This window comes from Ictidomys tridecemlineatus, chromosome 5, assembly GCF_052094955.1.
Source record: "Ictidomys tridecemlineatus isolate mIctTri1 chromosome 5, mIctTri1.hap1, whole genome shotgun sequence".
Lineage (NCBI taxonomy): Eukaryota > Metazoa > Chordata > Mammalia > Rodentia > Sciuridae > Ictidomys > Ictidomys tridecemlineatus.
This window is the reverse complement of record NC_135481.1, coordinates 182,288,016-182,297,713: the sequence shown is the minus strand read 5'-3', so window position 1 is coordinate 182,297,713 and position 9,698 is coordinate 182,288,016.

Here is a 9,698-nt window from a genome sequence, read left to right as displayed (position 1 = left end):
CTGTTGGCTACCGCGGGGGAAACGCCAGCTCAGATGTGTGTGCTCCTAGAAGATGGTCTTTGTTATCAGTAGCCAGATTCTCAATGAAATTTAATCTCACTTGGGGAGGCTGATTAGCAAGAACGCCCACAACCAAGAAGCAAAAATGTATTCAACTTGATCATGTGGGAATTTTACCTTTGATTATTTTTCTTCTCATTATTCTAGCTTTAATGGATTAGGTTTAAAAACAGGACAAAATGGTACATTAAAAATCCAGCTGCAGCCCTCCAGGCAGAATGGAAAAGGCTGGGGAGAGGTAAGTCTCCTGAGTTCTGGAAACTTCCTGGAGAGCCCTAAGGACTGTGGTCAGGAGGATAACAGTAGCACCCAGATCATCCTGCAGATGACCTACAGGTACAGGAGCCACGCCGGGCTTTGACAAGGCTCTGCATCCCGGCGGGCTTCCTTGGGAAAAGGGTGGGTGTTCTTGGAATTCAAGAAAGCAGTTTTTTGAAAAAGCAGAATGCAGAAAATTGCATAAAAACAACAAAAATAATAACCGTGTCCCCACCACCAACAATACTCATAATAAGGAAGATCCGGACAACGTTTAACACCAGACCCAGGGAAGAAAGAGAGTTGGGAGGAAGAAGGGAAGGAAAATGGAAGAAAGAAATGAAGAGAGGAAACTAATATTTTTAATTTCAATTAAAAAACAATGCAATGCCTTTTTTTATTACCTTCTTGGACTCCTCATAACCAACTTAAGAGTTAAGGTCCAATTTCATATAAAGAAGCGAAGACAATGATATTACACAGTTTCTCTGGGTTGTAGGTAGTAAGGGTTAGAGATGGAACCAGGCCTCTCCACATACCCTCCCAGACTGGTCTTGGCAGCCTGTAGAGCCCAGAGCATCAAGCCACACTTGGGGACTGTCCCAACAAACTCAGCATCCAGTTCTTGGAACGATGGCCTGATTTCCCAGCCAATTTGCACCAGGAAAAAGCTTCTCTGTCTTCTCTGCTACTTCCCTTCCTACTGTTACAAGTTTTATCTTTCACACCAACACGTGCTCAGATGCATGGCTTTTAGATGGCCCCATTCCTGGGTAGAGGGAAGACGGAGACTTTTGTTCTCTTGACACATTTTCTGCAGGACTGGGCCCTTCTTTCTTGTTTTTCTTGCAGAGATTCTCATCTGTCTTGATTTTGTGTCTTCTCATCTTCTTTCTTCTTAAGCTGGCAGTATTTTTTTTTCCTTCTTTCGGGGCAGTTGTTTCCAATAAATCCTCACTTGTTTTCTTTAAGTTGTTCAGTTATTTTAAGTTTTTTTTTTTTTCTTCCACAGTCCTCTGTCTACATTTCTGCTTTCCATCTGGGCCACTTATTCTTCTCCCTAGAAGGTACTAGAAACTTCAGAGATCCTGGCCTGCTCCTGGAAGCAGGAGGAGGGCAAAAGAGGAAATAGTGCCTGTCAATCATCCCAGCACTTTTATTGTATCTTGGATCATCTGGTAACACAGCTAGAGACAGCTTGGCGGACCCAGGGAGTCAATATCCCTAGAATGACAAGCTGGCAACCACACAGAACAGTATTTAATGGTCATCTCATTGCCCAATCCTCTTCATATGGCCCATCATCCATGGTCCTACTGCAGCTCTTGTGACTTTGCAGTGTGTCATGGACATGTCTCGACAATTAGGTCATGAAGGTCCCAGGAGTGACTATCATCTGAACTTGGAGACCATAACATAGGACAGGGCACACAGGCGATCCTTAGAGACAAGTGAATACTTAAGTTTCCATCTGAAGCACTTTATATAGGACCAGGGTTGGCCTCTGAGTTCCACTGAGTTGGTCAGGAAATCTCTATCCACACACACACCACGGGCTTCACTCTCACCAACTGTCCCAGCAGGTCCACGCCCTGAGGTCACTTCCAAACTCAAGAGGAGGCCATCTAATCATCCGCAACCTGGATGCACCTTCAGCTCCTGTATTCTTGACCCAGTATTTGCCAAGGTCAGGTTCATGAAGTTCGAATTGAATTCTCTGACATTCCCCCACTTACTTCTTTTGAATCCAGGCTTCAGATTGACAACACCATGTATGTGGCCATTTTTTAAAGTCACAGTTTCCATTTTTTTCCCCTTCTTTTTCTTCAAGGAATTAATTAATTCCATTTTCTATGGAGTTTCAGATACCCAAGACAACAAAAGGAGATGTAAATATACGTTGCATTTGGTAACTAATCCATACTCTTCTGTTTCTACAATCACTCTAATATTGCAATCCTTATGTTAAAAAAATAAGCGGATGGTCTCAAAAATGATATGACTTGTTCAGGGTCTCATGAAGAGTGGGTGGCAGTTCTGGAACTGGAACCAAGGTTAACATTTTCATTCCCATAATAATGGAATCTCACGTCACTCCAGGTCCTTCAGTAACCGTGTCACTTTGAGAGAACGGAGAGTGAAGAAAGGGCACAACTGTCTTTCCTTGGAAAATCCCGTTTCCATTAGAATTTAATTTAGATTTAATAAAATGCTTAATGAATCTTAATTAAACCCAAATTGAAATTAAAAATGGTTTAACAAGGTTTAATAGTGATGTGAGAGATCACACAATTCCACTTCAATAAATATTTTCCTAATAACAAATAACCATTTCATTAGTGAGGAAAAATGTTGCCATTAAGTCCAAATTAAATTAAATTGTCCATAATTTACTGGCATAATTAACAGTATACGTTAATGAAAAATATGTAAAGTTTTCCCCAATTGGTCCCCCGTTTGCTAAGAATCACTCTAGTTTAGAGAATTTAAAAAGACACTGAATATATAATGGGTAGATGGTGTAAAGCCAACAGAGCCATCTCTGAAATTTCGTTTTCCCTAATAACAGAAAAGACAGAGGGAGAAGGAAAAGCTGTGAGGCTTTTCACCAATGCTATATGGATTTCCACCAATGGGTATGGGGGGGGGTGAAGGCATTGTGAACCCAGGGCATCTCTGGCTCCAGAAAAAATGGGGAGAAAATTCTGACTTCTCTATATACACTACGTGATGGCAGATAAGATACAGACATTGAAACTGTGGTGCATAAAAGAGAAGAAGGGGCAACACACATTTTCCTGTTATTTTCTTATGACACATGTGTGTGTTTTTCATTTATTGTTATTATGTATTATTATTTATTCATGCCCTGGCTTGAAGAAATATATTAGGAAAGGGATGGTTGAAGCTAGTCTCTGAAAAAGATACAAGTTTCTAGGATGGGATCAGATCCAGAAAAGGGCCACATGGGCCTATTGAGCCCTTGAAATGTGGCCACTCCTGAGACATGCTGAGTATAAAATATGCACTGGATTTCAAAGACTTAGAAAAATGTAAATATTGCCTTAGCAATTGTTTTCTATTGACCATAGTAATGATGAATCTATTGATTTTATTGAAACAATGATATTTTGGATATATTGATTCAATAAAAATATTTATAATTAATTTTTCTATATTTTACATAGCTGGCTTGAATTATTTTTCTATGAAACAGAGCTGATCTGGGAGAATCTACCTTCAATAAATAAGTGAACAGATCTCATTCTCTTTCTTTTAATGTTAATGTGTTAGCACTAGCAAATATTCTTTCATGCACCTGTTCATTCATTCAACACATGTGTTCGAACACCCATTACCAAAGACCCTCTGCTAGGTATCAAGCTACAGTGATGAAAATAGTGGGCCTGGGCATATCACACACATACTCAGATACCTACACAGTGAAATGAGTGTGCACATGAAAATGTAGACCTAGATAGAGCTACACACATGAACACGCACACACATACAAAAATGCCAATGCAAAAAACACCCACAAATTTAAAAAAAAATCATTTTTTGAATAAAACTATCTTTACCTTTGCAAAATTCAGTGCTTCAGATATATTTAGCTCTTCTGGTAACCAGCCAGGGACAATCACAGCTCTATCTGCAGAAGGACATTCAGAAAATACACATATACTCAAGGCCTCTTCCCATGATTTTCAAAGCCAGTAGATTCAGGGTTCCAAATGCAGCAACTTCAGATCATTTGTTCATGGCCACTCAGATGAGGAAGGCACAGCTCAAGCACAGACAGTTTCCATGGAAGCTTATCCTCTTAGGCTGGAACTGTGTGAGGAGTGAGATGAGTTCACCTGAGGGGCTGGGAGCAGAAACTGGCCGGGCTGATGTTGGAACTACTTGGTGTGATTTCTGACTCACCCTCAGGTTGTTGGTCCAGGAATTGGGAAAGATGAAGGAAGTCCAGTCAGAAGTCAGAAACCACACAATATAAATTAAAAAATTTCATATATATTCATATATAAATAGAAAAAATTCAACAGAAAATTTAATGTAAAGAACTATGTGATGTGGGGAAAAAGGCACACTCATACATTGCTGGTGGGAATGCAAATTGGTGCAGCCAATATAGAAAGCAGTATGGAGATTCCTTGGAAAACTGGGAATGGAGCCACTATTTGACCCAGCTATCCCTCTCCTGGGTCTATACCCAAAGGACTTAAAAACAGCATACTACAGGGACACATCAATGTTTATAGCAGCACAATTCACAATAACTAAACTGTGGAACCAACCTAGATGCCCTTCAGTAGATGAATGGATAAAGAAAAATGTATACACAATGGAATATTACTCAGCAATAAAAGAGAATAAAATCACGGCATTTGCAGGTAAATGGATGGAGTTAGAGAAGATAATGTTAAGTGGAGTTAGCCAATCCCCAAAAAACAAATGCCAAATGTTTTTTTTCTGTTATAAGGAGGCTGATTCATAGTGGGATAGGAAGGCCGATCATGGGATGAATAGACAAACACTACATAGGGCAGAGGGATGGGAGGGGGCATGGGGTTAGAAATGATGGTGAAACGTGATGGACATTTGTTATCCAAAGAACATGCATGAAGACACGAATTAGTGTGAATATACTTTGTATACAACCAGAGATATGAAAAATTGTGGTCTATATGTGTAATAAAAATTGTAATGCATTCCACTGTCATATATAAATTAAAAAATTATTTTTTTAAAAAAAAAGAACTATGTGTGAAGAACTGGGAAGAGAAAGAGAACACCTTGTGGTACCTACGAGTTGTACTTGCAGGAAATAACTATCATCCCTAGGGCTGTGGAACCAAGGAACAAGATCTCAGTGATGAAGACGTGGATGCTTAGGCTGAACTGTACGAGGGTAGTTATGACACTGGTTCTACAAGTGTCATAAAAAAATGCTACCAGCTGGATTCAGTTGCTGAGACTGGAAAGAACAATTGCAGTCAGGCTAAGGAAGCATCACTTAGGATGGAGCAGGGAGAACAGGAAGCAGAAAGAAACAGGAAGGAGCCTGTGCAGCTTCTTCCAGTCTCCCTCGAGCTCCCCCTACTGGTGAGATCTAGATGAAGCCAAGTGGTGAAGCAGGTGTTTGGTTTATAGCTGCCAGCCAAGGTGATATAAATAACACAAGGGTGGGTCTGAACATTTGAGAAGTAGTAGCTGAATAGTCAGCTGGGAAGGCAAATTGAAATGAGAGAGAATGAAGAAATGAACTAAACATTATCTCCAAAAGCTTATCATGCACAATTTTATCCACAGTAATAAAATCCACCAGAATCAGAATCCTTGGTCAAATATGTTCAGCAAAACTTCATGGTATCACAGGATGAGAGGCTCACAAAGCTGCATTAGAAGAGCAAAACCTTTGTCAAGCTCTGCCATAAAGAGGCATGTTGTGTTTGATTTAACCTAGAGTTCCCCACAGATGAGTTTATTGCTTATTTTCAGAATACCCATTAATTTCCAAAGCAGCATGGATTCTGAAAAACTTTTCCAAGCATTATGTTGGTTGGAGACACCTGGATCACAAATCATATGATCAGGTTGGACTATAAATAGTGTGGTTCAGTGAACATGTTGCATATGTCTCAAATGCTGCAGTCCAGTCACTGCTGGGGTTGGGTTCAGGGTCAGGGATGATCACCAGGATGCCCCTGAGGTTTCTTGTAGAACAGAAGCCACGTAAGAGCAGAGGGCATGTGTGTTTTGTTTTAATTCACTATTGTGTTCCCAGCACCTATCACCATGTCTGGGATCTGAAAGTTACCAGGGAGAGAGTGGAGTGAATTACTAGCCAAAATTCTTGACAATGACCCCTTAAGTGTAAATGAACTTGGAGAGTGATGAGGAAGAAGTATAGTGCTGGTCTATGAAAATGAAATGAGATCCATTATGTAAATTAAATTTATCTGGCAGCTACCTTTTAAGAAGTAAGAAGACACAGGTGTAATGAACTTTAATAATGTTTTTGCACAAAGTATGTCCAACAAATTATTATTTAAACATGCCATCAAAATAAAGACATTAATAAAATATTGTGCAGTCCTTTTTGTTCAAAATTCTTGAAACCTTGTGCATAGTTCCCACTTAAATACCTCTCAATTTGGATTGGCCACATTTTAAGTGCTCAATAGCCTCATATGGTTAGTACCTAACATACTGGACAGTAAAACTTTAGTGACTTCCAAAGCATAATGCAAAAACAAAACAAAACAAAACAGAAAATGGGGACATAAGGAAAACATTCCACTTAGTAAGTGAGCACTGAGACAGAAAGTTTGTGCAGTTATAGTTATTGAATATTGTGAAAACACCTAATTTAATCGACATTGCTCACACACAAGCCAGTGGATTCTATTAGAAAGGCTAGCAATAATTTAAAACTAGAGAGGTAAAGGAATAAAGAATTTTGGAGTATGAAGGCAGAAATATAATCAAGCATCAAAATTAGGAGGTCCTTTCTCTTCTTCCAAAGCCAACCATTGCCAAGGGCATGGGGACCTAGAGTGGGACTGTTTAGTTTCTCAGGGTTCGTAAGCAGCTTGAGCGTGGATGCCAGATCCACCCTATTCATGACTGAATCTGCAGCGCTCAAAAGGCACCTTACCCTTAGTGGATGCCCCCTAAAATATTTCTGAAATGAATAAAATGAAAGAGGAGAGAGCAGACACAAGGAGCACATATAATTTTCCTGAAAGATGAATGCAGATTTTTCCAGGAAGGAAAATCCCAGGTGAGAGGAGGGATGAGTGACACTTTGTCTTCACACCCACTCCAGGATGGTGAGACAATTAAAATATTGACAGCTTTTCTGCCAAAGATGTTTAATCATCTTCTCTGGGGCTGAAATCAAAGGGTATACAAAACTTGGATTATGCATGCATCTCTTTTTTTTTTTTTTTTTTGTCAGTGCTGAAGATTGAATCCAGAGCCTTACACAGGCTTGGCAAGTGTTCAACCACTGAGCCATATGCCCAGACTTTTTTTCAAATTTTATTTTAAGACAAGGTTCTGCTAAATTGCCCAGGCTGACCTTGAACTTGCAATCCTCCTGCACCAGCTTTGCAAGTAACTAGTATTATTAACCTATGCGGCCCACACCTGGCTACTAACCTTCTGATCTCTAGCGTTACTCTCTCCAGTTCGTTCTCCAATCTGACCACAGAGTATGACTCTTGACAGTGTGTGCCTTCCTCTATTGCAATTTCTTCCATCTGTGCATCCTCATATCTAGTGTCTAGCACAATGCCTTTAATGGAAAAAACTCCCCAAAGTAGCCATGATGTATGTGTGAAGGAATGAACAAAGAAGGATGGGAAAGTAACAAAGTATCACCCTGGCATTTTCAAAATGTCTTTATACCTTAACTAAGCATTATTTTGATAGAGAATAAACTTTGCATTTTTTGACATTATTTTGACTCTATGTTCAATTTTAAACTGTTTATCTGCCAGATCAAGGGAAATGCATTTGTTTCAGTTCACATAAGCAAACCAGAAGTATCTGTAGAGTTTTGCATTTATCATAGCAAAGTTCTTAGGTCTACACATCTCCAAGACATTTTAAAATATGATTACTCCTCTGTTAATTCTGCCTCCAAGCAGCTAGAGACAACCTGACATTTGCATTACAAGGAGCCCTCTTCTTAAGGCAGAATGATCCTTAATGGTTCTCTGTTCTTGGCCCCAGATGATCTTTTGTCAGGCCATCAGCTTTGACTTGGAAGAGTTCAGCTACAAAACTCAGAAAATCCTCTTGTTCTGCAAATACAGTACTATGTCTGCCCATTCTGAAAGGGAAAACAAAACAATCTAAGAAAAAAAAATGACATTGTTATAAAATACCAGTTTAAAGAAGTACTAGGTGTTTTCTCTATAAACAAAGCATGTCAATTAGGGAGAGAATAAGGACCAAAGGGCCCTCTCTGTCTGAGCTTTGTTATCTATTATTAGCTTTTCTGTTGGAGAAAAGTGAGGATATAGAGTTTTACTGTGGAAAAAAAATCTAATAAGTATTTCAGCTGTCTGTGTATTGTGAGCTAAAGACATCTGTATTTTTAATTAGCTCTTCCATAAATGTGATTGTGGCATGTCATGTGATCCACCCTTGAAGCCAACACCTGGAACCTCAAAGCCACAGCCCTTCTGTGCCCAGGGCTCAGAAAGGGCACACAGGGAAGACCTGGCAATTGCATTAGCAGTGTTATCAAGACAACTCCAGATCCAAATGATTTTCCTGTCTGTAAATTAAATAATAATATGAAAACAAAATCCACCAGGTCCAACAGGAAAGCACAAATATAACAGTGAGAATTTCCTGTCATGGGGACACTTTAAATTTATTTTAGCAAAAAAAGACTACTGAATGAAGCCTGATAAAGTCCTGGGCCCCAGAGCATGGATCAAAGGGACGGAAGAGTGCCTTCCCTTGCAGGACTTAGACTGCCAGGTCCTATGGAAGCCAGAGCTGAGCCTGGGAGAGGACAGAAGGCATCCACCTCACTGCATGGAGAGCGCTCTGGATTCTCTGGCTTCCACCTTCTTGTGAAGAAAGTATCATGATGTATGTGAGATAGAGTGAAATATGTCTTGCTTTTGACTCTCTTTATCATGAGAATGTTCCATTTTTGTTTTTATTACATGAAGAACGGGTCTATAAAAATGCAAGTCCTCGCACTGGCTAGAGTCTGCCTCCTGTCTCTTCTCCTCAGTGACAAGTAGAGCAATGGGCCAGGACAGAGGAGCCACCATTCTAGGTGCGTGGGCTGGAGACTGCACATTTAGGTCCTTGCAATTAGTGACATTCAGAGTGGGTGGACCAAGACCTAGTGCACGTGCAGCCTGTCCTCATCTCAAATATCTGAGGGTGTTGGTGAGCCTTTGGTGACAAGGCTAGGATGCTGGATGCCTTGTGCACTCTTCTCCTTACATGAGGGACCCTCCTCTTTACCCTTCAACCCTTGTTCAGTGACATTTCTTATTAATGGTGATTAACAGAGTGAAGTCTATGCAATTTGACATTAGGGTGGAATCTCTTCTACTGGTCCCCGTCCCACTCCAGGGCATGAAGTGTGTTTTCAGTGGCAATCATCTCTCCCTAACAGCATTGGAAATGTTGCTCATGGCGATCAAACCTATCCAGGGACCATGTGGATGCCTTAGCCATTTCCCAAATGACTTTTGGGAAGTATAAAATTTTAAGTATTAGAAGCACAAAAGGAGATATATTTTAGAGAACTAGTATGTTCCTTCTTAACCAACTTAAGTAAAAAAAAAAATTAAAGATACTGTGGAATCATAAAATGCCCCAAATGTACATTACAA